This window comes from Octopus sinensis, linkage group LG3 (assembly GCF_006345805.1).
Source record: "Octopus sinensis linkage group LG3, ASM634580v1, whole genome shotgun sequence".
NCBI classification, from domain to species: Eukaryota; Metazoa; Mollusca; class Cephalopoda; order Octopoda; family Octopodidae; genus Octopus; species Octopus sinensis.
Window position 1 is genome coordinate 120,460,011 of NC_042999.1, and position 15,746 is coordinate 120,475,756.

The 15,746-nt window shown below is 33.8% G+C and overlaps 1 long non-coding RNA gene across 1 annotated transcript; it reads right to left on the bottom strand.

Moving 5' to 3' along the window:
- Window positions 1–11,568: 11,568 nt before the first annotated feature.
- Window positions 11,569–15,354, bottom strand: LOC118762799. The gene is made up of 3 exons (XR_004998547.1): window positions 15,210–15,354; window positions 13,400–13,573; window positions 11,569–11,639 (listed from the first exon to the last, which is right to left on the bottom strand). It is a non-coding gene; the product is annotated as an uncharacterized LOC118762799 (long non-coding RNA).
- Between the last annotated feature and the right edge of the window lie 392 nt (window positions 15,355–15,746).

The window sequence follows — 15,746 nt, forward strand, 5'->3', positions numbered from 1 at the left end:
TTCTTGTGAATTTGAATCACATTTTGTTTTCTATTGTCTTGTTCTTTTTCAGAAATTCGATTTTTATGTAACCACATTGAGTAAATAATCGCTGAAAGAAGTACAACGGCATAAATCTTTTTATCTTCCCTCTCTAGTAATATACGTAATTCTACTATTTCTGATTCAAGACTTCCAGGATTTCTCAATTAAAATTAATTATTTTCACCTCTGTGATACTCTACTTTCGCGGTTCAATTTGAAGCGTCCGTTTTGTCTATACATATTGCACTTTTTGGCTAGGTGATATATCTATCTTTCTGTTAGGCGTCTGGATTTTCTCTAAACAATCTCCTGTCTTGAAATTTATTGCATGTTGACTATGAGGGGGTGTTGAAAAGCTCCTGGGTTTAAGAGTATCGTTAAAGGCCTGGGTCGAGGACCAACCATCCGAAACCTTTCACAGCACTTAACAAACTGAAGTGCTGTGTAAATCTGAGTGAGGAATATATTGAATAAAACCATAGTTAACAGTTCCTCCTTTATTTTCCTTTACCAGAAGCTAATAACATTTCAAAACACCCCCGTATTTCTAAATATGCTTCTCTTTATTTCAAACCGTGTTGCTCTAGTACCCCTTATTGCCATTATGATGACTGTGACATGGGTTATTTCCGTTAAGGTCGTTATATCAATTTAATTTAATTGCTCCGTTAATTCATGGTTAGCTTCTTTGATTAGGATTCCTTTTTATGCTACCAGATATTTCGTTGGCGTGTAGTTTTTCTTCAACTTCATTTCAGTTATATTTCTTTAAAACTTTTCATAATTTTGTCTGTCACATACTCTGAAATACTACAGACGTTTATTTTGGTACAAATCGTTCTTTGCAATTATAATAATAATAATAACAATAATAATAATAATAATAATAATAATAATAATATAATAATAATAATAATAATAATAATAATGATGATAATAATAATAATAATAATAATAATAATAATAATAATAATATTATTATTATTATTATTATTATTATTATTATTATTATTATTATTATTATTATTATTATTATTATTATCATTATTATTATTAGATGAAGTTGAATTTGCATTTGTTTGTAACATATTTATTGCGACTCCTATTTATAGAAGTCACAGAGTACTTTGATTTTTAAATTTTCTTCTCGTGAATATTTGGTTAGTGTTTTATAATAATTTTGGTTTTGATATACTGTTTTAATATTTCTCTTCTAATATTTCCCTAATTAAATATTTCTCTTCTAATATTTCCCTAATTAAACTTCTGATGTGCTATGACGACTCCGTCGGATTAGTCGTGGTTGTAAAGAGTGATTTTTCTTCTTCTAATTAATAATAATAATAATAATAATAATAATAATAATAATAATAATAATAATAATAATAATAATAATAATAATAACAACAACAATAATAATAACAATAATAATAATGACATTACTGTTATCATCCTTGATGGCATGCGCTGCTCTCTCATTCAATGATAATAACAACAAAAGTTGTAAAACAACTGAAGTCAACACATATGGTTGTGATGCATCTGCCTGGTGCACCCTTACCAGACGGGTAGTCATGATGGGTATACTGGGCTTCGTATATTTTCCCCAGTGTCACTTTGAATTGCATGCACTGCTCTCTCACTAATAATAATAATAATAATAATAATAATAATAATAATAATAATAATAATAATAATAATAATAATTCCAGTACATACAGACCGAACTATCAAGGCCAATAAACCAGATATTGTTGTGAAAGACCAAAACAATAAAGTTTGCTTATTGATCGACATGAGCATCCCCTGTGATCATAATATCTCAGCGAAAGAGTTTGACAAGCTCAGAAAATATAAAGACCTACTCATTGAAATTGAGAAAATGTGGCATCTCAAGGCGGTTACAATACCAGTGATCGTAGGAGCACTAGGAATGATCAAGAAGGGAACCGAAAATTATATGAGAATGATCCCTGGCTTACCATCCCTGCAAAAAGTGCAAAAGATTGTCTTAACTGGTACATCACACGTATTGAGAAGAGCATTGTCGATGTGAGAACTGTTGCTGCTCATGTATTTTAATTTAACTTTAAAAAAAAAAAAAAAAATGAACGAACTACTGAGTTTGGTTTAATGGCCTACCAATGTATACTATGAGTTTCTTTGCCCTAGGAGTCGGGAAGACACTCGGCAAGAAATGGAAGCAAATTTGAAAGAAGAAAAAAAAAGTAATAATATTAATAATAATAATAATAATAATAATAATAATAATAATAATAATAATGATAATGATAATAATAATCACAGTACAACGATCGGTACAAAGATCTGATCTTTGTACTGTGCTTGATACCACTAACACTGATTCTGAGGAAAGCAAAAGCTTGGGCTTCATCTTTACCATAAAGTTTGAGGTCATCTACCTTAAATTTTTCTCTCATTTCTTTCTACATCAATTTATCCATTTCCGGTATCCCCCAGTACTTATAGCCCCTCTCTTCTATTTTCTTCATAACCACTCCCGATGGTATCGCTATCCCGTCCATATATTTGATTTTGCCTCCCTTCAAGACTAACACACCACACTTTATCAGTCCGAACTCCATTCTAATATCAGAACTGAAAGTATACATCGTATCAACGGGAGAACTGACTTGGGATTCCCATTCACCATAAAGTTTGAAGTCCTCCTTAAATAACAAGTGGTTGACTTTTTGTTGGCGGCTCTTGAATACATACCCAGCCATTGCTTTCCTCAGAATCAAGATGCATAGTACAAGGATCAGTCGGGACAGGTAGTCTCCTTGGAAGATGACTCTCCTGATTTCTATTGTCCCTAAACTTCTTCCATATGCTGTCAGTTCCATCCTCCACTTCGCCATACTTTTTTCAAGCAACCGCTCAACATCCGTTGCAATACTAAATAGATTCATACATTTCATAATCCAAGAACGTGGGATCATATCGTACGTCTTACGCTAATCGATCTATGGCATGGCTAAGTTACTTTTCTCCTCTTGCAGACTCAAAGTACAGTCTTGTCTACCAGGTGCTGGTCCTTGGTTCCTCTGCACTTACGCTTGCAGCCCTTCTGCTCATGTAGCAAGATCCCACATTTTCAGATGTCCGTACATTGACTCTACTACTATTCCCGTCAATAAATTCTACATAAGAGGCATGTAAGATATCGACCTGTAGTTGGTAACAGTCTTGCTTTTTCGATGCTCTTCAAGCACAGCACTCTCCTACCCATTGTCAACTATTCTGGTTTTACCTAGTCGGCATTTAACAAGGTGTTGAGTTGTGAAGCTATTTTTGCAAGAGATTCACTAAATTGTTTGATCCAAAAGCCTTGAACTCTATCTGGGCCCGGGGCCTTCAGGTTTCCCATTTTTTGACCGATTTTCTTCACTCCCTTCACTAAAATGACTAGTGTTGCCTGTTTTGGAAGACAACTATTTGTTTCAATTCTTGCAACCATTCAGCATCTTTATTCTGCTCCATATTGATTTCTCCAAATGTCACTCCCAAATATTTGGCTTTCAATGTTATCTGGTAGCAATTCTTCATCTGTGCACTCTCCATTTATTTCTCTGTAGAATCTCTTCTAATCTACTCTGGATAGCCTATTCTGCTGGTATCTCCTCATTATTTGGTCGTAGCTTATCATTTTTGCTTTCATTGCAACGAGGCGCTGTTTCAGTCCTTCCATTACCACTTTCAGGCCCTTTCGTTCAATATCATGCTTCCTGTTTAGTGACCTCTATTTTTGTTCGCTTTTAAGCTCCACCTTCTCTTTTCAGTCTAACACAGAAATGTCATTCGGGAGCATGTACTCATCTTTTCCACCATAGATATATTCTACTATTATATTTCTTTTTCTTGATATCAACACCAATATTTTCTGCTACAACAATTATTGCTGCCTTGATCAAATTATTTGTTTACGTGATGTTTCTTGTCTTGACGTATTTCAGAATTACATTCACATTTTTCGTTTCTTGGTTCAATTTACACCGATCAACCTTTTTAAATTTGCAAATAATGTCGCTTTCTCCTGCAGTCTTGCCTTTGTTCTGTCGTAGATTGCCCTTTGCTCATCTATCATGTCACAATTGATTTTATTGTTTTCTCCCAGACCATCTATATGTCTCACATCGAGCAAGCTAACACTGTTCCTTTTCTGTGGTTTATTAGAGATTTCACCTCTGATTTCTACTATGAGATTACTTTTATCAATAGGAACTCTATTTTCATCGTTTCGTTTCCCCTTGTGCTGTCTGTTTTCCAATACCCGTCTTTTTATAGCTTCGAGCTCTACTTCTGTAAACCAACGACTTTTTCTTATTGCTCTAGCTTGATCACATAATATCTGTTCCGTGAGGTGAAACAATCCTCTTTCTAGCCATTGATCATACATACGTTGTTGGTATCCCCTAATGTGAACACCATTTCGTTGCTCAGGTAGTAACAATCCATGAGCACAGCATTGACTTGTTTTTTCATCTACGCTGAGTGTGCTGGTCCATTGATGGATAACGACGGGCTGGAATCGAACCATTATCTTTGAGCCTGCCGAGTACAACACTGTCACCATCAAGGGCTTCAGTTTCATTACCACATTATTCACAATATTTTGTTTTATTGTCACTTATATGAAGTAGCGATTATAAGGTTGCGCAGTTACCAGTGTTTTTATTGTGACACCATCAATGATTATCATTGTTACTATTATTCTTGTTGTTATTATTATTAATATTATTATTATATATTTATCTTTTGATTTGCATTCGCGCAAGTTGACTCCCAATCTCACTCAGAAGCCTCAAGAGACAAGTTAAAATTTCAAATCTGTATTATGATCAGGGTGCACTAATTTTGGCTTTACACAGTGTAGTGGCCTAGAGACCAATACAGAAGAAAATTAAAAGTCTGTTTTAAAAGTAATTTGGAGATAAGATGATAGTGTGATCACTATCCCACCAACTCTCATGTACTTATGTCTATCTCAAATGCAAGACAAGAACTGTATCTAATAACATTTAATAATACTACAAAGTAGTTGGAGCAAAGCCAGCAGACTTAACTATGCTGGTCGCCAGCGGCAGCTCACAAAATAACAACAACAGACATGAAGAAAATGGCTACATTGTTGCCATAACTACAGACGATGACCACAGGAACAGAGACAGCAACTGTGGTAGTGTTAATCAACGATCGCTACTGGAGAAGTACTTAAAATAATATTAGAATTAGTAATAACTTTTTCTTAATTAACCACACAGGGCTCAGTAATAATAATATTAATGTAATTCAATTTTTTTATGAAACAAAAAGGAAATCATAACAGTACATCAAATCGCTTTCCTATGGTTAATCTGGAAGTGTGTCCCTATGGGGAGAGACAGCCTGGGGTTAAAAAGTCGTCTACTGGCACAAACTCTTCTCCGAATGCGAACTTGATAATAACTTGAAAGGGAGGGAACTGCTCCAACTCGAACCCTTGGAGATCACTACCAAAACCACCTGAGAAAGAAAAATGAAAGAGCATCAAATGAATCTGGGAAGTCTGTAAAGGCGTAATATAAATGCAAAATAAATGCAAAATAAAAAAAAAAATTAATAGGTAACTATGTAACGAAAGAAATTATACAAGTATTAAAAGTTGATCTTACTGAGTTAAATGAAATTACTTACGCATCTCCTAAGGCAGTTGAAACCAGTTGTATGCTCAGAAAAAGACATAAATACCTAGGTAGAAATCTAAACTGGAGAAGTATTTATTTTTAACTGTTACATGTGTTTTTTCATTCCATCACCAATGAAAACCCATGTGTTTCTAGGTTGTATACATCAATGTCTTTCTGAAACGTTATCTTGTGTTAGTATATTACATCTGATTTTTGTTGTTGTTTGTGTTGATATTTTTCTGTTTCTTCTGATATGTAGCAATATGATTTGCATGTTAATTTGTTGGAGAGTATATTTCAAAATGATATGTGATTGGCGATATGTGTCTCACTGTCTGACAATGATTGTGTAGACTACATAGTGTGTAAATTGTGTAGCATTAATAAGTTGCAGCGCGTTAGAATGTAGGTTGTACGAACAAGTGACATTGAGAGGTTTACGTATTCATTTCGTAGAAGGATCTCAGTTGTGTTGTATATTGTATATGATATGGTTTGTGTTGTGCGAAATAGTATATTGTGTGTTGAGCTATATGTTGTGAGTGACCGTTTTTTCGATATGGGCTCACCACAGCTGAGCAATTACTTAAAATACATGTAACGTTGTTATCACTTGTATAAACTTTGTAATTATTTATCAAACGTAAAAGGCGGCGAGCTTGCCGAATCGTTAGCAAGCCGAGCAAAATGCTTAGCAGTATTTCATCGATCTTCACGCTCCCCGTTCAAACGCCACTGGCTTTGCTTTTGATCCTTTGGGGTTGATGAAATCAGGACCATTTAAACACTGGCACCTATGGAATCGAATAATGCATAACCGCACAAAATTCCAAGCCTTGTACCTATGGTAGTAACAATTATTTATCACACGTAGTACTCCAGCTATTATTGTTTCTGAAGTCTCTTTTGTGTCTCAGTCTGCTGGTTATAATTTCAAGATCTTTGTACTTCGATATTTTCTCCATTTGCTTTCGAGTAACATTTTGCTCAGAACAGAACCCGTCGTCTATTTTTTGTTTTGATTTTTATTTTCATCTAAGAAAAGTTAACTTTGTTCTTTTTCCTCTAATAGATATAGAAGATTATTGTGACGAGATCATTGTAATGTTTCATATTTGGTATATGTTTAATACTTTCGTGTCTTTTTCCTAACAAATTATTTACATCTACGAGGGACGTTCAATAAGTAATGCCTCTGACCCATTTGCAGTTGTTTGATCTAGCTGAAATTTTGCATGTGCAATCATTTATATCTCTATAGAGTAAGTGACAAATTACAGCTATGAACTAATTTTGTGGTTTCTGATTTACAGGTGTTTGAACTGAGTCAAGTGTGAAATGGAGCCTGTTGAGTGTCGAGCAGTGATCCGGTTTTTGTATTTGAAAGGACGCACACCACGGGAGACTTTTGATGAAATGAAAGTAATTTATGGTGATGATGCCCCATCATATGACCTTGTAAAACGCTGGCATCGTGAATTCAAACATGGTCGGAACTCTGTGGAAACAGCTCCCAGATCTGATCGCCCCGCTTCTGCCATTGATGAGGCATCTGTCCGTCAAGTTGAGGCTGCCATTTTGGAAGATCGACGCATAATTATTCGCCAAATAGCCCATGATGTCAAGATTAGAACCGGTTCTGTGCAAACTATCATTCATGCCCATTTGCATATGCAAAAGGTGTCTGCCAGATGGATTCCCAGGTTGCTCACGCCTTTCCAGAAGCAAGAACGCGTCGAGTGCTCGAGGATGAATTTGGAGATGTGCCAAGAAGATGAGTCAAGCTTTTTCAAAAGACTGATTACACAGGATGAAATCTGGGTCCATCACGATGATCCATAGACCAAAGCCCAGTCAATGCAGTGGAAGCACCGTGACTCACCCCCTCCAAAGAAGGCAAGGGTGCAGCCCTCCGCTGGCAAGGTCATGCTCACAGTCTTCTGGGACCAGGACGGAGTAGTGATGACAGATTTCCTGGAAAAGGGTACCACAATTACAGGAGCCTATTATGCCTCACTTTTGAGGAAATTAAGAGAAGTTATCAAAATCAAGAGGCGGGGCAAGATCAGCAAAGGCATCCTTCTCCTGCAGGACAACGCTCCGGTCCACAACTCGCTTGTCGCCAGATCAGAAGCACAGGCGTATGGCTATGAACTCCTCCCCATCCCCCCTACTTTCCTGACCTTGCACCCTCTGATTTTCACCTCTTCCCAGTCATGAAGTTGTTTTTGAAAGGAAAGCGTTTTCCAGATGATGCAGCCTTGTTTTCTGAAGTCACGTTGAGGTTGGAGGACCAAGCTAGGTTCTTCTACAAAAAGGGTCTCCAGAGCAGCATCAAACGATGGGAGAAATGCGTAACTCTGGGTGGTTCCTATGTAGAAAAAGACTAATAACTGTGCCAAGTTTCGTTGCTCTACTGCTATGGGAAGTGGGTCAGGAGCATTACTTATTGAACGCCCCTCGTAAGTGATGTTACTGTCGACTAGAATGTACTCAAGAACTAGGAGCTTAAGATAATGTAGCCAGATACCTTATTGTACGGTTGCATAATCTGCACATAATGCTATGTCTAATGAACTATGTTCATGCATTGCTTTAATACTTATTGCAGTTATTTCTTTTACCCTGTCTCTAGTATATATCTGGAGATTGGTATTATTGATGTGCGAATATCTTATCGAGAGACCACACAGTTACAGTTTCTGATATACTATCCAAATGATAAAATACATTTGTTTGTCGTCTTCTGTGAATCTAATTCAATTGTTCTCAAATATGGCTCTGTCGAGTATTACACATTCATTTGCTTTTTGTTTTATTTCAGCAAGAGCAAGCCTCCTATTGTGCATTGTATAACTACATTAGATGTTGAAATACCTAAGAATTACTGTTATATTAAGAGATCGGTATGCACACTTTATCTTATTATTATTTTTTTATAATTTATATTTTCCACAAAATTCCTACGGGACAATCTATGTGATACTATAATACTTTTCTCATATTTTCATAGCTAATTTATTGCATGCACTTACCAAATGTGCAACATTTTATCATTTTACCACATATTCCACTGTCTGATAATTTAATGCTTTTTTTTGTCTTTATGGATTCTGATACTGTTTGTTCTCATAGTTTGCTATTGTGTTGCAAATGTTAATGATTCACACTCCGGTTTCAGTCTGACTTATTTTTATTTAAAAAATCATGATTTATTCATATGTTCATATTAATATAAATTTCCAAAAGAATCAGTCCAGCACATCTTATGCTCTTGCGAAGTCATCTGTGTGTTTTGAATTCTCATGATACTATACATTACATTCTGTTAGCTATTCTAGTTTGCGTAATCTCGACTCAAGTAGTTGTGTACCATTTCTTATGTACGATAATGCAGAATTTTCTCCGCGCTAAATGCGTGTATGACAGCTAATTCTTTTACTCTGATGTTTTATTGAGGTAATTCCTACTAAATCTTTATTTTTCAAGCTAGCAGTTTCCAAATTTTCTGAAACTGACTTTCACTCTTTTATACCAATTACGATTCGTACACAATAATCGAAGTAACATATAAGCCATGTGTAAGTGAAATTTAAGTTTATCATTTATGATTAGATTTACGCACTTCTTGCAAAGTTCGAAATGATTTTTATACGTATTTTTATTATCTGCTATTACTCTATTACAACTAAACTTTATAACGCTGTAACTATCTCCTAATGAGATATGCGGTAATTATATTCGACTTTCACCTGTTTCCATTTATTCTCAAAATTTAGTACTTAATTTTTTTATCTCAAATTTCATCCTAACACATACAACGAAAAAATGAACTTATATGCTAAACTTTTCGTTCAATCATAATCCTAGCAAGCAATTCCAAGCCATCCAATTTATTTTATGATGCATACATTTTATAGAGTACCTAGCGCAGATTATTCATAATTCTGTCATTAACTATACCACACTTCAAAACATGAAAATGTCAGGAGACAGTGGAAAAGCCTCTTTCTTATCAGTCGATCAGTTAAAATCTGACTTCGTTAATCACCATATTTTCTTTCAACCAATGCTGTTTCCGCTTGATGTCACCCATATTTACCTATAGAAGATTGCCGTATTTAACTATGAAGTCAGAATGTCATAGAATATAAATTTAATATATATTACTAAATATAATTAATTCATTTAATCACAATTTTAATTTTCACAGCATGTAAACGCCTATGCGTTAAAAAATTATATGGTATTTACAAAGTTTCTTACACAAACGTTCTTTCTTGACAGGAAATAATCTTCGTATTGTTTACCGACTCATTCAGTTTACTGGAGACGATTTACTTCTGCCCCGATTGTCATTTAGTTTTCCTTCCGAAGTCTTTCATGTCTCTCTGAAATGTTTCTAGTAATTTCATTTCATCACCAACATATGAAATGTGCAGTTAAAATTTTGATTATGGTCTGAATAACTAAGGAGAAAAAATATCACGTTTTTCGTATGCTGCTTCTGATTTTAGTGACTTATATATAAGAATATATATCCACATACACGCTCGCACACACACGCACACCCACACGCATACCATACATAAGAAAATATTAAGATAAGATTCTGACACATTTCTCGAATTCCCATGTTTATAGTTGATATATTATGGCTTGCAGAAGTTAAAGCTTTGAAAAAGCATATCTTGGACTAAATCATAATAGAATTAGTGTTAATAGAAAACTGTGATAGATGCAGAAATTTGTAGTTTCTTTGCACTGCTCTCCTTTTTTGTTGGTGGTGGTGGGAGAATATCCACCTTCGTTAGTTTTCTTGTGATGAGCTTCTCGTCCGTGCTACAACTTATAACTCTTTACAAGTAAACTAATTTAAGAACGAGTAAGTTTGACAACTATTAACATTTCAAAGCATTAATGTAATGTTTTCGTTAAGTCTGCTCTCCCGAGAACTTTTCAAGTAAAATCTATTATCCATTTCATATCTAGTCTATGTACATGAAACATGCAAAAATACTTCAGGACACTGAAGTTTGGGGAATCATTATTTATTTGATGCATAGTTCTTTGAAAAATAAATCATTTAGTGTGTAGTCTGCAATACGTTAACTTGTTTTGCCTTACCTATATTCCATGTACAATATTCAACTTAACAGGAATTAAAAATTACTACACCTTACTATAAAATAGCATCATGGGCACTGTAAAAAGTTTGTTACTATGAGATAAAAAATAAATTAGAAGAATGTAGAAAATCAATAACAAAAGCTAATAAAAATATACGAAATTTGAGAAATGATTAAAAAGTGTGTAAAATATGGAACATTTGACAATATTTTTCAAAAATAAATTGTTAAATAATAGATCATTTGACAGACAAATAAATTATGAAACACAGCCATTTCTTTTTCACTTTTCCCCTCAGACAATATTTATTATGGACAATAGTAATAAATAGTATTACATGTACGGCGAAATATTCTTACTTTTAAAAATGATGAAAAGTGATTGCAAAATAATTCATAAATTTAAAACTATATAAGTACAAATGCATTTGGAATGTAAAAAAGTATTTTCGATCGTTTGTTATTCAGTTTCTACCCACAGATAAGATATGTGAAGTCGCAATTATTGATATTTCAGCTTAGGTTTAAAGATGATTATATGCCTTTGAAAAGCAACGAAAATCATGTTACGGTAAACTAGGAAAATTGAAAAAACTGAAGACAGTTTGCAGTAGCAATAACAAACTCGAAGATCTCGTGTCATGCCGATCAAATACATTTCTACTTATGAAAAAACATCCGTATTCTAAACTTCACGAAATCTCATTTTGATGTACTTCATTAGTCCATTTTCTAAGTTGTATAACATTTTGTCAGTTGGTTTAGTATCAGTATGAATGCTTGTATATGTGGCCATCTGAAAGAGATGAGTGTGATAAGAACAACGACCTCTGACAGACAAAAATTTTATAAAATTCAAACAAAACGTAACAGATAGTACAAATGAAAACCATATTATTTGATCCGCGGTTAAATAGAGAATTCATACTCTGGATTTAATTTTTTAAATACAACAGAATATACAAAATTCATCAGCAGAGAGATAAACTAATTATAACATATAATGAATGGTTACAATGTACACACATAATTGGACATGACTACAAAGCTAAACTGAATTGTTATCATGGGCTACAAATGAATATGCGTCAATATTGAGGCATATTTTGCAGCTATAATTTACTGTCCAAAGCTTACCTACAGAAGCACGCCTGAGTAACATTTATTAGTATATACACAATATCTAAAGAAAAAATAACCATGTTCTGAAAGTAATTTTGGTCTTAACAAACTAGACAGTATAAACAAATAACTAAATATTTATAATATACAAATGTTAATAAAGCAAAATCTATTTCAACAATAAACAGTAAACCTCCACACGAAAGGAGGCACAGCGCAAAAGGCAGTCGCTAAAACTCAATGAAAAGCAATTGCACTTCATTTCAAAGCATATATTTTTCAAATGAGAAGCGATTTTATTAACGTAAAAGTGAAATATAAAAACGAAATGCAATATCATCAGTAAAATAAACAAATTATATATGTGGGTGAATTAAGGCAATGTGTAGAATACAAAAGGAATACAATCATAAGAAGTAATAGTGAGTCAAGAAGTAATCCATACACTACAATACGCAAAACAAGTTTCAGACACTCTTGGAAGCAATTTCTATACTTCTGATTAGAATATATAACTGATACACTCGTGTACTTAAAATCGTATGCAATAAGGAAAATTTGTCATTTGTGTTTTGTTTAATCCGTGTTTGTGGAGACTGTTAAAATCTAGTAATTCATATATCGCATGACTAGTACTAAATTTATGTAAGTCAAATTCATTGAATACGCCTACCAAATCATCCCTAAATCTATTCATGACGAGATGTTTTTTTATATTGAGTGACATTATCAGATCATTATCTTTGTACATATCTGAGAATTTTAAGTAGGCTACTATTCGAATCGTGTCGAAAGATGAGTAAAACCATAAAATCGGCCTAATCCTAATGAGCTGTTTGCTGAAGACCAGAGACTGCATGGAGATCTTATATTGATATAGGATAGAAATCTACAACATTAAACTTGGTAAATCTGTGGGTTGCTATAATTATCCTGAAAAGAAAACACCAGATGCAGATTCATTACTGTTACCTTTATATCTCATTACGCATCAAATTTTGGGAGACATTATATCAAAGATGCACTTCCAAACCATTTCCAAGATACTTTTATGGGAGTTTATTAGCCTACACTCAGATCTGGTGAGTTGGCGTTATGGTCCCTATGTATGATGTTGTCAAAGCAACCTTCTATTTTTAGTACGATTTACAAGTTTCTATGCCACAAAATTTATGATTTTGTACGTTAGATGTTTGTCTATAAAATATTGATTATTCAAAATCTAGTTTGCATTGAGATGCATATTTTTCAGTGTTATATTCATTTTGTCCGAATGTAAATGGGACTTGTGCATTTTTCATATATTCAATAATTTTAGTGTTTGGTTTGTCACAATAGTGTTGCAAATTCGTATATTTTTATGAGACATACGCGGCTAAATTGAAAATGCTTTCTATTTGAGGAAATACTTTAATGTATTGAATTCATATATACCTTGGTTTTTCAGACAGTAGGCTCCTGCCCTTAGAAACAAACAGCTTCTAACTCATTCGCCTGATTACGAATTCGGCTCCCATGATAAACTTCTTGAAACAGAACTTCCCTGATGGCCAATTCGTTAACCAATGAATTGAGAATGGAGTAATTCTCTGCACGGTATTCCCAGTGCTCAGTTTGGAAATAGGGTCCAATTAAAATTATGCAAAAAGAAAGAATGCACTCTAAATCTCGATTGTATCATTGCTCTTATATATATATATATATATATATATATATATATATATATATATATATACATATTATATAATTAGGGTTCAGTAAAATAATTTACTTTACCACACACCGAACTTTTAGAAATAGCAGCCAAAAAATCTTAGCTATTTCTTCTACTATAAGAAAAATCACCCAGACAATGCATACTCAAAAATAATTCACACAGATATAGAGGGAAAAATAACGAAAGATCACACGTACATAAGATTACTTGAGAACGGCCGTTTCTGGATTAGTTGAATATAAAGATCAACATTTCCATCGTCAGCTCAAAGATTTCTTTCGATTTGGATTTGAGAGCACTAACAATCGAACATACCCGTCTGATATGAGTAATCCCAGACAAAGGTGGTTTAGTAGGCTATATCATGCGTAGAGAACATTAAATATAAAATAACAGCAATAGTTCTTTTGGATTGTTAGGTAAGAAATAATGAATTACTCTTTAATATCTATATTTTAAGCAGTAAAATAACGAGAGGCAGAGATAAATTACACATCCATTTAGTACTTATGAAATATTTCTGAGGAAGTAATTCACTCTGTTTGTTATTTATATATATTTAATGTTCTACCTACCTTCTATAACACACACAGACTTTTTCAAATATTCTTCTTTAGTGAAAACAAATGTCTATCTAACTAACTGTCTATCTATCTTACTACCTGTCTGTCTATCCAACTATGTATGTATGTATCTATCCGTGTGTGTATGTATATATATATATTATTATTTAAATCTAAATATATAATTTAATAAATGTGTGTGGGTGTATGTGTGTGTGTGTGTGTCTATATATATATTGTGTAAGAGATCGTGGGTAAGGCCAAAACAATGCGAAGTAAATACAAGGTAAATCACAAGCAAAAAAATATGTGTATTAATGTAGACTTATCTGGTATTCAATATTACGGAGTTATGACCCCATTTTCAAGAAATTGACGAATGTTGCCGATGTGCGTGTGTGTGAGCGTGTGTGGAGTAGACATGCGCAGAAGGGTGTTACAAGAAGCTATCTGGCTGCTATAGCAAGATCTTTCTGCGCATGTCCAGTCCACACTCGCTCACACACACGTACATCAACATTCATCAATATCTTGAAAATGGGGTCATAACCCCGAAATATTAACTACAATGTAAGCGTACATTAATTCACATATTTCTTTTCTTGTGATTTACCTTGCATTTACATCGCATTATTTTGGCCTTCCCCACGATTTTATACAATATATTCTACACAATGCTTCATAGTAATTATTCCATTATATATATATATATATATATATATATATATATTTATATATAGAGAGAGACAGAGAGACAGAGACAGTCAGACAGACAGAAAGACAGACATACAGGCAGAGACGGACAGACAGATAGATAGATTATCATTATCTTCATTATTATTATTATTATTATTTAAAACTATTGGGTTCGGTTCCAATCAAACTTAAGCTTTGCAGGCTTCCTTTACAGAAACGTAACTCATTCAGGCTCAGTTAAGCGAATGGAGAGGTAGAGAAAACTCACGATAAATACTGGAAACTATGCTGCTGGTGATCATGTAGTCTCACATGGTACTTCTAAAGTTGATTTAGGTGTATCAGTGTCACCAGCTGCATTAGAAAGGATAATCCCGTGGACCACGTTGCTGCGCAGGAATCTGGTGGCGCCTTGGTGTCTGGCTAGCTTTTAAAGAGACTAAGGGGACATGAATCTGTGTGGGCGCTCGTGTGCTCGAATGTTTAGCTATGTATATCAGCCACGTGTTTGTTATTAGTAGTATGTGTGTGTATGCGTGTGTATTTATGTGTATGTGTGTGTGGGAATACGTGTGCTATAGTGTCTGCCGTATACGTGCAGGGACGTATTTTGAGATGAATGTGCGGCGTACGTACAACATGAAATAAGAAATACGAAAACATGGAATACGAACATTTTTGCGAACAACGAAAGAAACAAATGGAAAACAATACAAGTAACATAAAGAACAGCGCTTTATATATATATATATATATATATATATATATATATACAAATTATGCGTATATTTATAAATGTATGCAT